This window comes from Rattus norvegicus, chromosome 15, assembly GCF_036323735.1.
Source record: "Rattus norvegicus strain BN/NHsdMcwi chromosome 15, GRCr8, whole genome shotgun sequence".
Lineage (NCBI taxonomy): Eukaryota > Metazoa > Chordata > Mammalia > Rodentia > Muridae > Rattus > Rattus norvegicus.
In genome coordinates, this window is record NC_086033.1 from 86,716,487 (window position 1) to 86,737,989 (window position 21,503).

The window sequence follows — 21,503 nt, forward strand, 5'->3', positions numbered from 1 at the left end:
GAGAATCCTAGAAACAGAAACATTGTAACTAGAAACAGAAACATACTAACGAGAAACAGAGGCTAAGCAGAGAGAGGAGCAGCTGGCAGACAGCAGAGCTGAGTCACGGAAATGAGAGTCACAAGGGTGGGAGGACAGATGGATATCCACTCAGAGAGGCGGCGGCGGCAGTGATGAGCGGGTTAGATGCAGGAGCTGGTATTTCTGAATGACTGTCCAGTGTGGTCTAGCCTGAGGGCTTTGGATAATAGACTCATTGTGTCCCTTGATAATGGTAGGGGGTGGGGTGGGGTGTAAATGTCAGTCTCACTCCTCAGCTGTAGTGTGAAGATGGACACGCTGTTATTATCTTCGTTATTTTTTTAAAAAATGATTACACGTCTCGGCTGCCCCAGCTGCAAAAGTATGCTTCTGTTAATTGCACAGTGGATATAAGGATTAAATGCAGCAGACGTCCTGCCATACTGCATGTCCAATGTGACAATTGTTATTATTTTTATTGTCATTTCACACTGCCCGTGATTTTACAAATCCCAGTTTATTATTTCATATCCATGGAAATTTCCAGCTAATCTTCTAAGGTTTAGTTCAGATATAATCTCTTCTGCCTATCCACTCATAAATCTTTCTCTTGGCACTAAGCATAACTTAATTCTGCAACTCCCTTCAGCAATCATCACGTGACTACCACACACAGGTACAGTGATTTCCTAGGTAGTGGAGATGTCCAAAGAATAGTTCTGTTCCTCAAAAGACTAAAGTCTGCAGTGACAGCAACATGAACACCCAGTGTATTGTGTTCTAAAACGCTATAATAGAGCTATGAAAGTCTGGCACTTGGGTCTGTAATTTTTTTCCATATAAATAATGTATCTACTGCAGGATACATGCTAGCGTCATTTAATTATTTGCACATCTACTTCTCTAATGAGTTTCTCTCTAAATGAGTTTAATTTAAAGTCTTTTTATCTCCAGGACATATGAAACACTCAATACATTGGTTGAATTAAGAATAAGTTTATAATATTTTTCACTGAAAAAATTAGTAATCTTCATAGACATTTGTGTGTGTGTATGTGTGTGTGTGTTTTTGCATGTTGGTGTTCACATGTGCACATTCATGCACATAGTATCAAGAGGACTTGGAAGTTATTCCTAGGAAGCTGCTGATCTTTCTTTTTTGAGACAGGCTGTCTCACTGACCTGGAATTTGTAAAGGAGTCTAGACTGGCTGGCCTCTGAGCTCAGGGGTCTTGCAGCCAACCCTGCTGGGCTTATAAGCACCATCGGACTCAGCATTTTCTTTTTTTTAAATTTAGGTCTTAGAATAGAATTCTTGTCCTCATCCTTGCAAGGTTAAGCACTTTATGGAACTATCTCCGCAGCGCAAAGATGACATTTTATTTGGTTATTACTATTTAAAATAAAAAAGCTTTTTCCTGAAATCCCACAAAAATCTCCCTTAGTCGAAATTAAAGTTTCATCACCAGTTAATGTCATCTTTAATCTCGTTGAAAATGTAAATAAGGGGAGGGAGATGGGGCTAGGGGTTGCCAGGACAAAATGGAAAGGTTGCTGTGACATCCCAAGACAGTTTCATTCATGCAAGATAAAACACACGAGGTCTAGTAAAGGCTAAATCATAGCAGAAAAAATTAGAACAGACTTGGGGGTGCAGGTGGAAACATAAATGGAAATGGTGGGTCTATGAGGGCTGGGCAGAGTCCCAGGAGGAGCAGACAATTTAAGCATCTGTATGCGTAAGGAGGAGGAGAACTAGTGAGTGAAGGGGCCAAAGAGCAGAGCACAGGTAGACGGTGAGTGTGAAAGGCAGGGCAGGTGGATCTCAACTACTGATTTATGTGAAGAGCACGCACATTGGCATGCGTACATTTTCAGGAAAGATTACATGTAACCGCCTAATTACAAAGGGAGAGAGGGCTACGGGAACGTCAAAACAGGGCTCTTCTGTCAGGCCCCTGCATGGGAGGGGACACAGCCACTCTTGAGTGTCAGTTACACCAGAGCGAGAGGAAGATGGGGGTGCAAGAACCCAGACATAGGAAGTGGGGCCAAGACAGACCTCTGTGTCACCGTCCAAGGTGTTTGGTCACACAACCCATCAGGAAGAGGTCTTGTGGTTCACGTAAGAACAATTCATCCCTAATTTTAACACCTCTGTATTTTTTTCTACTTTTGATGTACTGAACATTTTTTTTATCATTGTCAATTTCCCATGTCGCCGTCTCTTATTGCTTATGGTTATGTTTTATGTTGATTAATGGCCAAACACAGCTTAAGTTGGTAACAGGGTGTTATGCTGTGTCACTTGGTTATCTTTTGCTTACCCGACTCAGAATTCATGGCTGTATAATTTGTGGGCTTTTTTTTTTTTTCTTCTTTGGCCAATGACTTTGACCTATGAAGGTAAACGGAAAGAACCAGCATGGGGTGGGGAGGAGCACATGCGTGGGGAGGAGTGCACGCGTGGGGCCTGGCAACAAACCCATGACTTCCTTTCAGGGCTGGAAAACAAAGTGTCCAAGTTTGCAAGTGTGGAGAATGAACTTTGCGGAGCTGCATGACTCGCTAGGGTCATCCCGTGGGAGAATTAGGAGGCTGCGTTCCCTCTTCTGCTCTGAGAACAGAATCTTTAATATGTGGTCATGTTAACAGGAAAAACATTCTAGCAAAGGGAGAAAGGACTTCTTGGTGATTTAAATCAAGCTTTGTCTCTTAATGTCCTGTCCTTTCTCCATGGTCCTAAAGCTGGGTTCTGTTTTGAGAATCAGTGAGAAACATGAGGAAAACAGTGAAATGATTAAATTATACTTTAGGAAGTTAGTTAATCTAGAGGGAATAGCCTTCATGACTGTGGTGGGTTAAAAATAGCACACTTTAAATATGTTTATCGCTGCATTTTAATTAACTCAAGCTGGGTTTAGCGGCTGAGTCTTTTTTTGGACTTGCATGGGGAATCGATCATGCGTTTCTTTCTACTCTGTACTTCGAGAACACTAGCATTTGTTTTTCTACAAAGTGACTGAGTTTTCATGGTTGAACGTTTTGTTTGAGCTCCTGGTCGTGATGCTGTATATGGTGTCCTGTGTGCTTAGTGCTCTCTGGTTCTCTGAGAGGTGTCCTTGTGCTCTACGCTGCAGTGCAAACCGTATCATAAGCAATAGAAATGTGTCTGTCACAGTTGTGGAGATGGACAGGGTCATGGTCATGGGGCTGTCTGACAGATAAGTGTCTGTGTCCTGGTTCCTTGGGGACCACCTTCTTGCTACATACTCACATGGCAGAGGGACAGGGATCTAATTTTTAAGGACACTGCTAACATTTGTCTCTAAGCAGACAAACCTACATTGGATTGCTTGGATAATCTTGATCTTGCTTGATAAGAGCAAAGCGTAACTTAGATTGTTTCTCGGGAGTGAAAGAAAAGAAAGAAAAATGAAAACTTAGCCAGATGTGGTGGTGAATGTCTTTAATCTCAGAAATCTGGAGGCAAAGGCAGGTGGACCTCTGAGTTCAAGGCCAGCATGGTCTACAGAGCTAGTTCTTGCTCTGTCTCTGTCTCTCTCTCTGTTTGTGTGTTTGTGTGTGTCTGTATGTGCGTGTGCATATATATATATGTGTGTATATATGTGTGTGTGTCTGTGTGTGTATATATGTGTGTCTGTGTGTGTATATATATGTGTGTGTGTGTCTGTGTGTGTCTGTGTGTGAATATATGTGTGTGTATATGTGTGTGTATATATATATATGTGTGTGTGTATGTCTGTGTGTGTATGTGTGTATGTGTGTGTATGTGTGTCTGTGTGTGTGTGTGTGTGTGAAGCTGTTATAATGAGACCAATTGTTTTGTGTGCCATTCTGATTTTTTAATTACAAACTAAACCAAACAAGAAGATACCAAAAAAAAAAAAAAAAAGAAAAAGAAAAGAAAAAGAAAAAGAGGAAACCCAGCTTACGTTGAAATTCAAAGTGAGGGAAATGGGCAAGCCACACCCACCTCTGTCTAGCACCACCCGTTTCTCCCTAGGCCTGCAGCTCAGAGATGCAGACATTTTTGTTAAGTTGTGCTTTATACCCAAGCCTAAAGCCCATCTCTGTGTGAGAACTGTTTTCCTTGAGACGACGTGTTAACTCTTCACCTTTCCATGCCTTGCTATGAGGACCTGGAGTTGGGCTGAGGACTAGGTCCACCTGTTCTGCACACTGGGCATCTGAGAATGTATTTGAACACTCAGGAGTGCTGTAGCAAACGTCTCCTAGCGTCCATGTCTCCAGCAGCAGGGTCTAGTATTTACAGTTCCTGACTGCGCCGTGAGGTTTCACGTTAGCAGCCGCTTTGTCTAATAAATCCTGTGTGTGAATCTCGGGATCGGTTATAACTGTAACATTGAGAATAGGCTTCTCAAGACTTTTGATTATGTATGTGAAATTCCCAGTGTCTTTAAAGTAATTTCTGTCTCTAATTACTCAAAGTCTATTTCTTTTCTAGGCATGCAGAAAATCCTGTCTAAAAAGTAGTGCCAAGAGAGGTTAAATGAAACAGGCTTACAGGAAAATAAGGGAAACTACTGTGTTTGGTTAGAAACTAAAGGGAAGTGAAAATCAAGCTGTTATTTTTGTTTTGCAGGATGTTTTCATACAAGTCTGTGTTGTGTGTTGAGTGTCTTCCCCTGCTTCCCCCCCTTTTCTCGTCTCTCCTCCTCACATTAGCCATTTTGTTCCCCTATACCGTTTCATTTCTATTTTCATGTCGTGTGTGTGTGTGTGTGTGTGTGTGTGTGTGTGTGCGTGTGTGTGTGCTCACTTACTAATTTATATATATATATATGTTAGTATATTAGTATATACTATTATAATATATATATATATATGAGAGAGAGAGAGAGAGAGAGAGAGCCCACAAATGAAAGAAAACATGATATTTATCATTCCAAGACTGGCTTGATTTACTTTATTTTAGTATTTTCAATTGTATCTGCTTTCCTGCAAATAACATAACTTTTATCTTCTTTATGGTAAGAAAAATGCCATTATATATATATATATATATATATATATATATATATATATATATCTTGTTTTCTTCATCTAGTCTTCTGTCGTTGAACTCCTAGATTGATTCTATAACTTAGCAGTTGAGAGTAAGACTATAATGAACATTGATGTGCAAATATCTCTCTGATATGTTGACCTGGATCCTTGGAATACTTAGCTTGGAATGCTATAGTTGCATTGTGTGTAGACACTAATTTTCGTTTTGATTCTTGTGTGAGAGCTTTTCATGGATTGCTCAGTTATGGCATACGCTGTGGACTGATTATTAGAAGCCAAACGAATAAAAATTCCATACTCAGTAGAGTAAAATGTTTAGAGGAAGAAGTAAAATGAGCAAGTGATGTCTGGCATCTATGCAAAAGATCCATATCAGGGGTGAGATGGGGGGGATGTCAGACCTCATTTCTCACGAAGCCCACTGCAGGAATAAAGCTGATGTAGCTGACAATGCTGACATGGGATTCTGGGCTCGCTGTTATGAGCAATATAAAACAGGATTTAATAAATGTCTGCACATACAGACAGGATTTAATAAATGATACATGCTTATTGTCAAATACATAAACTAGTAAGCAAAAACAATGCTGCTTTACCGGAAGAGTCAGAAAGATTTTTAAGGGCTGAAGGTACTCAAGAAAAAGATTATCTGATCTCCCTTTAATGCCCATCGATTGGTGCAAGCGGCAGATAGGCACAGGAGAAAGGCATCTGTGATTCTGTAACACATTAAGACAGAAGCTATGCACACAGGGCAGAGGCTTTAGCTTGTGGTGGGTGCTCTCTGAGCCCTCTGGCTAACTGACCCGTGTACCTGTGCAGGGATAATTTTGACGGCACTTTTGAAGTGTTCGGCTGCTCAGCGGGTCTCCATGGAGTGGTGCTAGAGAGTCAAGTACTGCAGGGTACGTGGCTATCACCAGCCCTGAGCTTGACAGATGGTTGTTGTGTCTGTTTCTTCAGTGGCTTCTCCTTTTCCACTTTGGTTTGCTATCATTAATCAGTTGGGTGGTCTGATGGATGCTGGTTCGGGGACAGTTTCATTGAATCCGTTCTGACAGAGATAAAGGACAAGTGTTTGTCTTTAACACCCTTGTTTCAGAGCCTGCCAGGTCGAGTCCAGCTTTTGTCCTCTAACCAGCCGACTTTGGATTCCATCTTCCTATTAAATGTACTTATTTGTTGATTGATTAAGAAAAAAAAATTTCGGCCCTCATTCCTAGAACCACACCCCGACTTAGTCATGTTGATTTTCCTTAATGACTTTTTTCTTTTATAGCAGCCTTCTCCTTTGTGCAAACCCATGCCCCTCCCTTTTCTGTTTATTTCTGAGATCGTTAATTTAATTACAGCATTTCTCCCATCCCTTTCCTCCCAAACCCTTGACTATGCCCCTCCCCCCACCTCCTTCAAATTCCTGGCCCTTTTTTTTCATTAATTGATTTTACCTGCTTATTCTTATTAGTATATACATCTCCGACTGTAACCTGTTGAGTCCATACAACGCTACTTGTATGTGTGTTTTAGGGGATGACTGCGTCACACTGGACAACCAGTTAGCATCTTCTTCTTCCCTGGGGAGGATCACCTCTCCTGCTCCCAGCTTCCCTCAGCTGCCTATAGTTGTTTGCACAGGGTTGAGGCCTCATGGCTTCCCTCACCCAGCTTCTCACCGTCTTTGGTGTCATCTTCAGTTCAGCTCATACTTGGGCAGTCATGTTGGTGTGATTTTAAATGTATGTGGCTTCTGATGTTATGAGGAGACTGACTCTCACAGCAAACTCCCTGAGGCTCTGGCTCTCATGGCCTCTCTGCCTCTTCTTCCACAATGTTCCTCGAGCTCTAGTTGTAGGGCTGCCCTATAGGTATATAGTCTTTAAACCCACACCTAAGTGTGGTCAGTCTTTACCCCTCATTGAGGAAACTGCTCTTTGCAACAAACAGCGATCACTATGGAAAACGCAGAGTTGTGAAGCCCACATTTAGTTTTTAAGCTACAGAAAACCCTGCAAACACTGTTTTGATGCAGGAACAATTCCCACAGACTCAACATCTTAAAACATCAGATTATTTCACAGCTTGCCTGGCTGAGTAACCTTGCCACAGCTTAGAGGTTTCCCTGATGAGACTGGAAGGCTTCGTTTGCTTCAGGTGATGCTGGGCTCTGCTTTAATCGGAGTCTGGGCCTCAGTAGCTGTTGACAGAGTTCTTTTCATTCTGTCCCTACACAGTGACTTGATTCCTCAAGGCCACAGAGATCTTCCCTTCCAGGGACATCCTTTAGTATCCCATGCAAAGGGCTTACTTGATTCAGCCTGACCTGTCTGCCCTAGGCTATTTTCCTACTGATGAACCCAGGGTGTACTGATTAGAGACTTAATTATGTGATCCTCTCCTACTTTTGACATGTAGTATAATATAGTCATAAAATAACATTGTGTCATATTCACAAGTCATTCCTCACAGGAATGAGGAAAAGACTTAGAGTTATAGACTGTGTGTACGGTTGAGTGCACTGCTTTGTGAAGATGGTGTTGGTTCCTCTTGTGCTTATGAGAAGAAAAAGATCTGGAGGATGTGATCATCTTCTTAGCATGGTGTGTGTGTGTGTGTGTGTGTGTGTGTGTGTGTGTGTGTGTGATCTTTGTGTGTCTGTCTGTGTGTGTGTGTGCACTCATGTGTAGTCAAGAGACATCAGTGAGGTTGCCAGCAGTAGGGTATCTTACAGAATATTATGAAGATGTGGAAAGCCGCGATAGCATTCGCCACTACAAGATGGCGCTGGCTTCCGCTGTGCCAGCCCGACTTCCTTTCAGGAAACTAGCTGTGTGCGCATGTGCAAGAGTGTGTTTGCGCCAAGTCTTTGCCCACCCCGGGGCGTGCCAATGAGATCATGGATAAGCGACCAATCAGGCGTGGACACGCCACATTAGGGTGTATATAAGCAGTGCCATTCTGGGGCTCAGGGTCTCCTCTTCAAGATGCAATAAACGCTTTGCTGCAGAAGGATCCTGGTGTCTGTGAGTCGTTTTTTTTTTTTTTTTTTTTTTTTTTGGTTTTTTTTTTTCGGAGCTGGGGACCGAACCCAGGGCCTTGCGCTTCCTAGGTAAGCGCTCTACCACTGAGCTAAATCCCCAGCACCCCGTGAGTCGTTCTTGCTGGCAAGACGTTGGGCGCGCGACATGAAGAGGCCACCTACAAGAGGTGGTTGATTTCCCCGTTCTTAGGATTTTTTCATAGAATAATCCGATCACTATTTAAACACCACCACTCAGTCAATGCACAGTTGAATGTGCAGTGACTTGATTCTTCAAGGCCACACAGATCTCTCCTTCTGGGGACATTCTTTAGGAGCCCTTGCAAAGGGCTGACTTGATTTGGCCTGGTAGAGAAGGACCCACACCTCTGGTCTTTATCTCTCTAAGGCTCACTAATGTTTTCCTTTGTCAGTGACAGAGTTGTCAAGTCTCCAAGTATCTTCCCCTTTCGTCCCATTTATTTGACACAACTTTTTATATTAAGCAATAGGTTTCAATGTCTGTTTTATTTTTGTGAAAAAAAAAATCTGGTGACCGAAAACCATTCTTGAAACAGTGACAGAAATGAAGAGTGAGTTCTGAGGACATTATGTCACTTATGTCACTTGTTAGCTTTTATGATGAATTACAAAAAATTGTTAAGTGGTTTAAACTGATCATGTGAAAGATGGTTTTTCTGTGAGCTTACCCACATTTAATTCATTTGGTTTATCAAGACCCACGGTGAACATGTAGCGTTAATGAAGTAGTTGAAATATATTTTATCTTTGAAAATGTGCTTGTTCAGGGAATTATTTGGAATTGGATTGTGTGAACAGTGATCTGTAACACTGACATTAGGGCGGCTAGGACAGTAGGATCAAGAGTTCAGGACCAGTGTAGGTGACACTGACTCTTGAGCCCACTCTAAGCTCTGTGGTGAAACTGGCTTAAAAATGGATTGGGTTTATTCAATCAGGTTATACTAGGAATATACCTGCATATACATATAAGCATATAACAACAAGTAATAAAGAAGAGGTCATGGATTTGAAATTGGGCCAGGAAGGTCATGTGGGAGGATTTGAAAGGAGCCAAGGAAAGGGAAATGATGTAACCATATAATAATCTCAAACATAAAATAAATAGTTCAAAATGAGTCGGATTTGGTTGTGGCTGTCAGTAAAATTCAAATGATAAGAGCTTAACCAAGACTGAGGCTTGTTTTGTCTTCTGGATGTAGGCATTCAATGCCTCTAATGGCAGGTGGTTCATTCTCCTTGAGGTTTGTGAGGTGTTTGTGTGGATGCCTTAACTATCTAGGGTCTTTCTTCTCTGGGGCAATCCTTCAGATCCCCACGCCAGCCACTTCAAGGGAGGAGAGACAGAGTGTGGTCTTGCCCTTAAGGGTCTTTCCTTTGCTTTACCGAATGTTCTGCTTATAGCCCACTGGCCTGAATGTCACAAAGCTTTACCTCTCTGTAACAAAAGCAGAAGTTTATGCTTTTGTTCTGTGAACCCATCTGCTCAGGGAGGACAACAAATATTTGGGGACAAAGCCATCTTTGCCCTTCCAAGTCTAAGGTGACCTACTCATGTTACCCACAGAGTGTCAGTGTGTACCCACAATGGGATGTCTGTAACACAGCCCCTCCCAGGAAGAAGGGACAGAAAGACTGTAAGAGCCAGAGGCTGGGGTGGCTTGTACTGCGGCGGTGTCTTCTAGACATGACAGGGCAGCTGCACCTGACCTTCTAGCAGTTGTGCAAACGACCTGCACCAGATCAAGCTGGTCAACATTCTAGAACGAAGAGGGAAAAGGTTCAGAACCCTCTGCAGTTTATGAGATGCTGTGGTGTCTAGGAAAGAGAGAGAGTGAGTTTCTTCACAGGTGTGGTCCCTGGTAGGTGTGACACACTCCAGTAGATGGCCCCGTACTGAGGAGTATGTGGGCAGTGTGGGGGTAATTAAAAAGAGGGCACAAAATTGGGTCAGTAAGAAGGTGGGGTGGACCTGGGAGGAGTTACAGGGAGGAGTGAAAGGTGAATATGATTGAAATACGTTGTATGATATTCTCAAATAATTAATAAAATGTTTTAAAAGATACAACGTAACACATGCTGAAACATTTACCTAAGGATTTTTTTGAGCCATTCTGTTTCCTAATTTACAGAATCTTCACAAAAGGAGCCCATTAATGTTAATCAATGATTTAGAGATGCAAGCGAAGACCGCTGTCAGTGATCTATCTGACTTAACAAATATCTAGTTGGTCAAATCCCACAGTGGATTTTACACAGGGTCTTTGCATGCCTGCCTGAAAGATAGCATGCAAGGTAGGGTAGGCCTGATGGATCAACGTGAGGACAGCTGCAAGTCACCTGCTTACTCGACCTTTAAACTGTTCCTAATTAAGAGCTTGTTTTGAAGTTCGCAGCATAGGGTTATCAGGACCAAAATTTTCATCATCTGTGGGACAAGCTTCAGAACCCCTTCTCAATCTACACTTTCTGACTTGGCTCCCTGTCTGCAAAGCCAAGAGGTCCCTTTTCCCGCCACTGTGTATCTGTTTTGCCATTCTGAGAACTGCCGCGTTCTTTCTGGATTTCTTAAACCACTGGGAGGGCTCTGAATGTCCATTTCCTTAATCCACCCATTCTAGAAAGTCTCTAATTATACACTATGCTTTAGCAACACCAAATGATTCAGAGGACAAAGGAGAGGCTCTGTGATACATTCTAAGTTTTAACTACATAATATAAACAATAACCAAATAGGTGTGTGTTAATATTGACGTAATCACCATCCAAAGGCTGCAGGAAGAGAGAGCCGGCTGCAACTAGGAGCTGTGCCTGCAAATTAGATTTGAAGAAGGTAAATGCATAAAGTAAAACGATCCTCTGAAGGGTCTTACATGCACCGAGCACATAGTTAAATTAAACCAGAACCTGTGTAACTCTTGGAGATCTAGTCTACAGTCCATACAAGGTAGGACTGCTTCCCACACCACACTACAACTATTTGTGGTGGCTGAAAACTATGTTATAGAGGAGATCCTCACACTTTTCTTCCTAAAATAAAATCTAAAGTAAAACTGAGGACGTCTTTCTTTTCCAGCAAGTGGAGAGGAGCTCCATTCAGTCTGATCCAGCTGCTGTCAGCTATGACTGAAATCCTAAATCCCCATCTTTATCACTTTTAAAGTAGGGTCAATTTCGGTGCTCACATAGACACAAAGGGGCACAATTCATTTAAATACTCGGTGTGTGTTCTGGTATGCCATGTGCACAATATGCCACCTTAACACAGAAGGAAAGTTTGAATGTAGCTACGACTTCATTGCTGGGTTCAAAGTGGAGAAGGTGCGAACTCACAGGTCAGATTAAAAATACAATGTAACCCTTATTACCACCCAGTGTGAAATAAAAATGTAACAAGTCTCCTGTCCCATTTAGTTTAACAAGCCTTGTTACCCAGGTGCTTTTGTTTTCATTCTGTGTGATGAGAAGTCGAGAAGAGAGGCCAGGTTCAATGTGGGAGTCAAAGGGAGGGGTGCAGGGAGATTGCGCAACGTTACTCCGCCTAAATGCCATTCTAATCTCCAAAACCTCACTTTGAGCCTGCTGTGATACATTTTCCTCTTGGTACAGCTGGCTGCACCATATCAGTTCCAACCTAGTGAAACCTGAAAACTTGGGCGTTAACCTTTCATTTGATCAAAAGATAGAAATCTAACCCGGTAGGACAAAGAGACATTGGGTAAACTTTGCCACTCACCCATCAGTGTGTAGCAGAATGATGCCAATCTGTCAAAAATGACAAAACGTGGGTCTCACCCCAATTCTAGCTGGATCAGAATCTGATTAATGTCAAGACCCCCAGAGATGCCCTTAGGTGAGGTAGGGTGATGGACTTCATTGCTTCATCCAATGTAATAAAAATGATGTTGTGGGAACAGATGAAGCTAAGTGAAGTATATTGTTGACGTTAGCGAAGCCATGTCAAGGAGACAATGCTTCAGACCCTGGGGGATGGCAAGACCTTCCCCTTGTTCTACAGATGATAATGTGAATCAACCACAGTTCCTTCCTTCCAGATCACTTCAGTATGAGACTGCTCCACCACAAACCCTCCACCAAGATTAGCTAGTCTGCCTCCTTCATACAGCAGATGCGTGGAGTTCCTGGGCTGCTGGTGCACCATCAGAACACACTGCCCACCCCCACTGTTTGCTCCGACGATGCCAGCCCTCAAGATGCCCGCCCTGATGATGCTCACCCCAAAGATGCCTGCCCCGACGATGCCTGCCCCACTATGCCTGCCCCCACACTGTTCACTCCCACATTGCCCAACTTCTGCTTTTCTGTTGTGTTTGTCATTTCTTCAATTTCCATTGGCCCAGTAGGTCAGTCCCAAAGGCATGCGGGTCCTGTCGTTGGATGTTTCCTAATTCTAGTTTATTGATTGTAACCTTTGGCCATGTTTTAGTGTGAGCAAAGACCGTCTCTTTTACCATCGTCAACCCAAATCTTACTTCTTTACCTGTGACCAAGTACTCATGGGCTTACATTACACCCTTTGGGCTCAGAGACAGGGAGGCTCTGTTCCAAGTCTTCCAGTTCCCTCACTGAAAACTAGAATTAACCAGTTCAATCATTTGTAAAACGGGGATAGATAATGTTAATACTATTTTCATGTTTAATCTTCCAGTGGATCTTCCAATGTACAACACATGTGCTTCTGGGTGGGCAGCTCATTTTCCAAAGTTCTCTGGGTGGCTGTCTTCAGGCAGCCTCTCAGTGAATCATAATATTCAGAATTCATGCAACTCAATGTTGTGCAGCTTTTTTTTTTTTTTTGGAGACTTATTTTCAGAATGAGGAAGCATTTCTCAGTTTCTATTCCTCAAGTTGGCTGTGCTTGGCTGTGTTCTAGTTCAAGAGACAAGGTTCTTGTAAAGAGAAGATGCTTCTCCCATGGGACTGTTGTTGAAGAAACCCTTGCACACACAGTAAGCTTGTGGTACACAGCAGACTTTGCCTTTGTGTCTAGGTAAGATATTTGTAGAGCCTGGGATTGCTGTATTCTCTAATTCTTAGCTGAGTCTGCTAATTGCAAAAACCCAAAGACAGGAATTAAAGAGCTGCACTCCTATGTCTTTTTTCCCCATTTCTGAAAACACTGGCTCACTGAAAAGGAAAATGTCAGAAGGAGCTGTTCTCCTGTTCTTAATGTATAGCCACAAGCAACATGGAGAACAGTTCCATGAAGAGAATTAGAGTAAACTTTGAATAACAGGCTTGTGTAAGCGAAGCCTTCCTCTCTCGAAGCTGACTTGTGGTTTTACTGTTTTTCCCAAGTCCAACAGTCACAGTGCCTCGTCTGAGACTCCATCTGTAAGTTCGCTTTTGGAAAATGAATTTAGTGTTTTGGGGAATCAAATTCAAGCTGGCATGTTTTGAAACGGTTTAAACTCTTTCCACCCAACAGAGTAACAGAATAGTTAGAATGAAAACAATGGTTTTCTTTTACCGGTGCCACATTGTTTTTCTTACTTTGCCTCCCTCTAGTGTCTCAAAGCGAACCGTGCATGGACATTTCACACAGGGGCCCATCCTGCTCGTGAATTTGCTCATCAGAAAGAAGTTGTATCCAGTTTGGATGGCCATAGTTGACCACGAGTCCCTGTGGTTTTGTGGAGCATTTTCGGGCTCTATGCCCAGGAGTGGTATGGTTGAGTGTTGAGTTAGAACTAGTCCCAATTTTCTAAGAAATAGCCAAATTGATTTCCAAAGTGGTTGTGTAAGTTTGCACTCCCATCAGTAATGATGGAGTGTCCCCCTTGCTCCAGATCCTCCTCCTCGGCATAAACGGTCACTTGAGTTTTTGATCTTAGCCCTTCTGACCGGGGTTAGATGGAATTCAGAGTCATTTTGATTTGTGTTTCCCTAATGACTAAGGATGTAGAACATTTATTTCTTTAAATGCTTCTTAGCCATTAGAGATTCCTCTGTTGAGAATTTTGGCTATCTGGCTCTGTACCCCATGTGGGTCCCCAAAGCAATTATGGTGGGGCTGTCTCTGACTGTTGACTGCCTTTGGATCCCTCTCCCCTAACTGGGCTACCTTGCTGGTCTCAGTGGGAAAGGATTCACCTAGTTCTGACGTGCCAGAGTGGGCGGTACCCACGGGGGCGGGGCTTCCCTTCTCAGGGAAGAAAGGGAAAGGGGTGGGGGAGGAGAGTGTGAGGGAGAGACTGGGAGGAGAGGAGGGAACAGGGCTGTGATTGGGATGTAAAGTGGATAATAAATAAATCGAGGAAAAGAAAAAAGGAAGGAAGGAAGGAAGGAAGGAAGGAAGGAAGAAGGAAGAGGAAGAGTTGTAGAGATTCCCTCTTGTCCTTGTTAGAATTTGAAATCCCTCTGCCTTCCTAACTTACCAACACCACAGAATAGCTTTTCCTAGAAATACACGGATTTCTAAGGACCAAGAGCATGATTGATCATGTGTTTTTCCCTAAAGAATGTCTGGTTCTGGCCCCTCCCCTCGCCTTTGTTTGAACCTAATAATACTAGAGATCATAAAAGTATTCAGATATCAAACTCAACTTGTACTTTATAGGTGAATAATTTACTATATCGAAGTATTGACTTTATCACGCAGCAGTTTTAAAGAGAGGGGGAAATCTATTAATATTTAGATATCATGTGTTTTGCACTCCATTTTTGTCTCAGTCAACATCCTTGCCCTACTTCTGCTAATGCCTGTCATCTGTTTGTTTGTTTGTTTGTTTGTTTGTTTAATTTTCAGTTTTGTTTCTTGGTTGGTTGGTTGGTTTTTGTCCTTAGTCTTGAAGAAAAGGAAAATGATGTTCAAAGCCAATTCCACTGCAGGAGCTGTTACTGGGCAAGCATTGCTCCCTGGTTAATTCCCTAAATGAGACTCACTGTGCTTTATGGTCTCTCTGGCCCGGTGCATCGGCACTGTGATTCAGAACCACTTAAAGTCCCCTTTGTTGGAAGGGAGGTAATACATCACCAAACACATTCCCAAGGTTTCATGTCTCACCTTTCAAGTTGGATGGCTCTACCCTGCGACAGATGTATTAATCAGAGAATCTTAGGTGTGATCGTCAGTAAGTGATGCCTCTGCCTTTTCTCAAACAAGAAGATGCACGATGACTTGAATCCCTTGTGTTGTCGGCAGCACCACGAGACACTGAATATGCCATCTCTGCCTGCTGCCCATTGGAAAGTAACCTAGGTGACAGCCCCCCCCAAAAAAAACAAAAACAAAAACAAAAACAAAAACAAAAAAAACCAAAAACAACAACAACAACAACAAAAAAAAAACCAACCAAACAAAAAAAAGACAAAACCAAAACCAAAACCAAAAAAACCCCATACCCTCTGATTTTAGTCAGCCAGTTCTCTATTTTTTATTTCTAGGAATTAAAGATTACTTTTAAAAGAAATGATACATGTCATTTTATTAATTCTTTGATAATTTCATACGTACATGCAATATATTTGACCATGTTCACCTTCCCTATCTACCTGTGGAGCCTTAATGTCTTTTTGAAACTTAAGTGAGAACTGATGGGCTGCAAATGACATCCCTGGTGTTAAGAAGGGGAGAGCTAAGGTAGGGAGGAAGCAAGCCCGGGTGAGATGCTTTCCTTGGCATTGTTTTAGAGATATTTGGCAGTAGTCTTCAAAGGAGACGTGTCTATCTTTCTTGGCATGGCTCTTGTTTACTTGTCTTAGAGCCCCACCTTTTACTGGGGGTAGCGTTTTCTTCAGTATGCTGGGCAACTGAGCTGAAACTTCCCACAGCGCCAAACTCTCCGGCCAAGTCAGAAGCAAGTTAAGTCTGGTTGTTCTTCCATCAAGGAGAAAAATAATAGCCAAAGGATTGCCTGGCAATACAGTGCTGGTTGATATGCCGAGGCAAGCCTTAACAATTTGAGTGCTCCAAAGTTGTGATAATTCACTACAAAACTATAAGCCCCAGGGCGATTTGTTGCTCTTCATAATTTGATGATAATGCCATTTTGCTGGGGGGACAACACCTACTTGTCATCAAATATAGACAGGTCAAGCTGGTGTCCAACTAGAAGCTTCACCCCTAGTAACTAGCATTCTTAGTACTAGAAGGTACTCTGCCGGAGGAGAAAGGTCATCAATGTCACCCATCTACAAACCCTGCGACCTGCAACAGTGACTGGCTGTATGCCGGTGTACTGGTGGCACAAACGTAGGAGTAACCAACCACTTTTAGATGGAATGTAAGACCTGCTCCATGAGATGGGACTCATACCCGGTATTGCTAAAGTGGCCAAGAATTCGATACTAGACAGGTCATGGGCCTAGGGGGAAATCTATTACTGTTATTCTGCTAAAGAAACGTAACAATGTACAGACTCCTGCTGACAGACTGCTGTATCTGTAGATCAATGCATCGTCCAAGCTGCAGCACAAAAGCTTCTTCTTGCAAGAGACGGAAACTGACACAAAGGTCCACAGCTGGACAAGGTGCAGAGACCTCAGAGAATTTGAAGCACTCAGCCCTGCAGGCGTAATGTTCTGTGTGCACTGTGTAACGAATATCCGTGTATTAATAATGCCGATTTCTCTACCCCTGTATCTGGTTACAATCCAGACGAGAAATCATCGTAACGCTTAGTTTACGTTTCTCCCGTTTCAAGTTTGTGTAAACACTGCTCCCATTTATTCGCTGACTTGCGGACAAAAGCCTATCAGCCAATGGCTGGGCAGAAGGGAATAGGACCCGCCTTCCACCAGCCAGGGGGAGGGGACAGAGAAAGAGGGGATTTGCCATGAGTAAGAAGTCCAGAGAAAAACATCATGGAAAAACACCTGAAGCCCAGAAAGCCAGACCAATAATAAAATGCAAATATCTCAGGGATTTTTGCTGAGGTAACCAAGATTAGAGGATTAGAATAGATTATTAACCACCCAGTGACTGAGTCATAATGTTTATCAAATAAATCTCACAGTCTCTGTTTCATTCATCTGGGAACTAGCCAGGGAAAAAGAAAACTGCCATTTAAAAAAACATATTTACGCCGTCCTAAGGGGGTATCTGTAGGCTTAGATTCTTTTAAAAATCCACTTTTAATAAGGGTTTTTAAATGCTCCCTTCTGGCCTACCATAGGTAGTGGAAAAGAAAGGTTAATAAAACAAAAGAAGATGAGGACCTGTGTAGAAATATTTTTTTGGAGCAAAATTAATCAGTGTTGTCAGGATATCAGCAGTTAAGTTCACATGAGTCTTCAGTGGGGTTCAATCCACTCGCAAACACTATTCAGGATTTGGCAATGGTGGGTCGATCCAGAAGAAACCTTGAAGCTCTGACAATTGGCCTGAGTCTGAGAAGTGGCAAGAAGCCACCAGAAGGTTGTTCAGCGTGTTTTTCTCTGCGAAGTTATGACAAGCGATGGCCAGCAACGAAGGGTAAGGCGAGCCAATGCCACACAACATCGTCCGCTGTCTGTTGGGTTATACTCGTATCTTTTGCAAACCGCATGCTCTCTCAAGCAAAACATCACAGGCCAGGCCATTTTTTTCAGGCTGCTTCCAGAAAAACACCGTGTGCCTGTTCTCAGCAAAACATCCTCCCACGTCACGTGCCTGCTTTGGCAAAAAAAGTCCTCTCCTAAGACAGTTTCCAGAAAAAAATTGCGTGATACATCTGAGTCTTCAAACAAAACAAAAACGTCCAATTCAGGTGTCTTTATCCAGTCCTTCTCCTTGAGAGGCAGGGGTCCATCTAGAAGAAATGGCAAAAAGGGTGTAAAAGCCAGAAGTGGTGGATGACTACAAGGAAACTGTCTTCAATCATAACTGACTGATGTCACACATATGAACTCACAGAGTCTGTGGTAGCACACATAGGACCTTGCACAAATTCATGTCTGATGGAGCCCCAGCACTGAGGAGGGGAGTCCTCACTAACACAAAGTTCCATTCTTAATCGAGAAGTTATCTGTGCTTGATTCCTGATGGCAAAGGAAAAACCGCTTTTCCAATGGAGTGTGGTGGTCTATATCAACCACACTCCAGGGCGGGTCCCATATCCAGAGTAGTTAGCCAACACAGAACAAACTCCATATTTTTTCAGGGTTTTAAATTTCATTTTAGCATTATTTTTATCTAATTGGTTGTTTTATTTGTTTTTCTTTTTGAGAAAGAAGAAGAACACAAAACTGTGTGGGAAAAGAGGTGGGAAGAACCAGGGAGCACATTGAGAAGAAAAATGTGATGAACATAAATTGTATGAAAAGGTTTAAATAATTAAAAACATAGATAAACTGTCAATGGACATTTTTACTTTACTGAAAGTGTTGTATTTTCATTAGTCGTTAATAGCAACTTTACTTTCTAACAGAAACCATAAATACTAAAGGTATGCTTCAAGGCCTTGTGTTTTTATTTGTAGACCCACATTTTAAGATAGAAATTTTTGTGTAGGGCCCAAATACAGTGGCCAGATGCACGGGCTTCCGGGAAGATTTATACAAAGGTCTCTTTGACCGAGATCTCTCTGGGATTGGAGACTTCATAAGGCCAAGGATCTTTGATCTATGCCCTTGTACGTATGCCTTCAAATTGCCTGACATATTATTAAAACGAAACTATAGGAGCGTTTGCTTGTTTTTGTTTTTTCTTTCTGTGCATGGATTTTCTTTTTCAGCTAGTGTTTTCACACAAAAAGAGGCAGTGGCTTTTTGAAGGACAGTTAGGCTCTGCAGGCTAAGGTGTGCAGGAGAGACAAGACATTCTTCAGAACTCCAGCATGCTTGACTTCCTGCTCCCATTGCCTTGCTCACAATTTTCAGTGAAATCATTTATGAAATGATTTCCTTAATTAATGATAAAAATGAGACCAGAAGTATATCTAGTATTAAATATTTTAGTATTGCCATAAAAGAATTCTCAGTATTCAGAGCTGAAAAGGGAAGGGGGAGGGTCATTATATTCTTTTGTTTTGTTGTTGTTACTGTTATTAATGCGTGTGTTGAGGGAGATGCTCACGTGTTACCACACACACATGGGGCCAGGAGACACTTAAGTGAAGTAAAAAGCCTGGGGGTGGGGCATGGAGTTTGTTCTGTGTTGGCTAACTACTCAGACGTGGTGGCTGACCCTGGAGTACGGTTGATACAGACTGTCACACTCTACTGGGGAAAAAGCGATTTCCCCTTTACCATCAGGAATCCATTGCAGATAACTTCTTGGCTAGGGGCGGGACTTTGTGTTCACCTCTCTCCTCAGTGCTGGGGCTCCATCAGAAAGGAACTTGTGCAAGGTCCTATGGGTGGTACCACAGACTCTGTGAGTCCATATGTGTGACATCGGTCCAGTTATGCCTTGAAGACAGTTTCCTTGTATCACCCACCACTTCTGGTTCTTACGCTCCTTTTTGTCTTCTCTTCTAGATGGATCCCTGAGCCTTGAGGGGAGGGGTGTGATGAAGACGTCAATTGAACTCAGGTCATCCGGCTTGGGTGGCAGAGGCCTTTACCCGCTGAGCCATCTCTCTGGAACTAGACTTTGTTGTTGCTAAAGTTTTCAGTTGATTAATATCTTTCATATTCTGTGACCTGCAACCATCAATAAATTTCACCAGTGCCAAAATTAAAGTTGTATTTCATAATCAAATTAAACTTTTGAGAAATAATTTCTCAAGGGCTTTCCATTACCGAAGGGTGTCTGTGTGGAATACTCACGGAATTTAACCTGGATCACGTCTGGTGGCTGCCTATCAGTGGTTATGAATGTCACCGAATTTCACCAACCTTCATAAGTAATGCCAGCCCTGAGCATTCATTCGAAAATGAGTAGAGATATTTCAGATCCCAAAATTGTGTATGTTATAGTTACAATCTTGATATGAACACAGACATTATTCAAAGATTGACGCTCCCTTACCTTGGATGTAGAAATCTGTGTCTGCCTTACGTTGATTTTTTTCTTACTCTGTGACTTTAGTCTACGTGTAATTTCAGATGCTAAGGGCATGGCTAGTTTAGAAATAAAGATGCTGGGAAGATGATTAAAGAGAAGAATGTCTTGAAAGATTATTTTAAGCCATGGTCCTCAACCGACCTAATGTTGCAACCCTTCAATATAGATCCAGGTTGTGGTGACCCCAACCATAAAACTATTTCTCGAGACTTCATAACTGTAATTGTGCTACTGTATGAATTGTAATGTAAATATTTTTGGAGATAGGGGTTTGCTGAAGGGGTCAGGACCCTCACGTTGGGCCCTTCCAGGAGGAATTGTCCTAGCTTTAGAAGATAAAGTATCTATGGGAAAATGTGTATTACTTTATTGGATATTATTTTCTTGTGGTTTTTGATTTGACAATAATTTCGTACTTAAAACCAACAAAAATAGTATTAGGAACACATCACTACCATTCCGCGGAATTCAACTAATGCCCCCATTTCACTCTATTTCTTTGATGGTTTGTTTTCTTGACCATGAATTAATGATTAAGTGAATATTAAGCCGTATACACCACGGTCCTCTATTCCTGGAGCACCTGTCCTCTAAACCTGTTTCAGTGTGAGACTACCCATGGCCCTCCTCTTTACTCACAGTCCTCACTGTCTTCTGTTCTCTCTTGGTTAAGGTCACGCATACATTCTGAACCAGACGCTTACCAGTGACATTGTGCCTTTCTCAACGTATAGAGTGTGGGGTCAGGCAGAGGTCATCTGCTCCTTACGCTGATGTTAAGGAGATGGTGAAAGTGTTGCTTAGTTTCCACCCTGCATAATTGCTTTGTTTTTAACTTGAAATTAATTAGCAGCGTGTGTGGTAAGACCCTTTAAGTTCGTGCCAAGTTTCTGGTCTTCATCAAAATCTCTTTTTAGATTTAGCATCTGTCAATGTGTTTCTTGTCTGCTCCAGTCTTCTTTATGATGCTGTGATGGTGTAAAATCATTTTTCTATCTCTCCCTATCCCTGACATATACTCCTCTCCCTTTCTCCTCTCCTCTTCCCTACCCTCCTCTCCTCTTTCTTTCTCCCCTTCTTCTCTGTCCTCTTCCTCCCCTTCCCTCTAGTTATAATGCATTCCTTTTTTAATTTAGAAATCATATGCGTGTAAACCTTCCTTAGCAAGGCTCTGGCTCTTAACAATGTAAACTCACTAATTCACTGCTCAATTCTGTAACACATCTGAATTCTTTCAGAATTACTCCCTCTTACTGCCACAATAAGTAAAGCTATTTTAAAAGGAATTTTAAGGGACTGGAGAGATGGCACTTACTCCTCTTATTATATCAGAGTTTAGATCCAGGCATCTATGTCATGCCATTGGCAAATGTCTCTAACTCTAGCTCCAAGTGATCTTTTGGTCTCCATGGACACCTGCAC

General features: G+C 42.3%; 1 long non-coding RNA gene across 4 annotated transcripts; it reads left to right on the forward strand.

Annotated features, from left to right (window-relative positions):
- The first annotated feature begins 2,168 nt into the window (after positions 1–2,168).
- Positions 2,169–19,751, forward strand: LOC120097171 (uncharacterized). Of its 4 annotated transcripts, none has more exons than XR_010058230.1 (3): positions 5,092–13,142; positions 13,661–18,387; positions 19,553–19,751. It is a non-coding gene; the product is annotated as an uncharacterized LOC120097171 (long non-coding RNA). The 4 variants fall into 4 exon arrangements; XR_005494410.2 differs by having other exon boundaries at positions 5,094–13,142; positions 13,661–17,841; XR_005494411.2 differs by having other exon boundaries at positions 5,094–13,142; positions 13,661–17,567; positions 17,684–19,751.
- Positions 19,752–21,503: the final 1,752 nt, after the last annotated feature.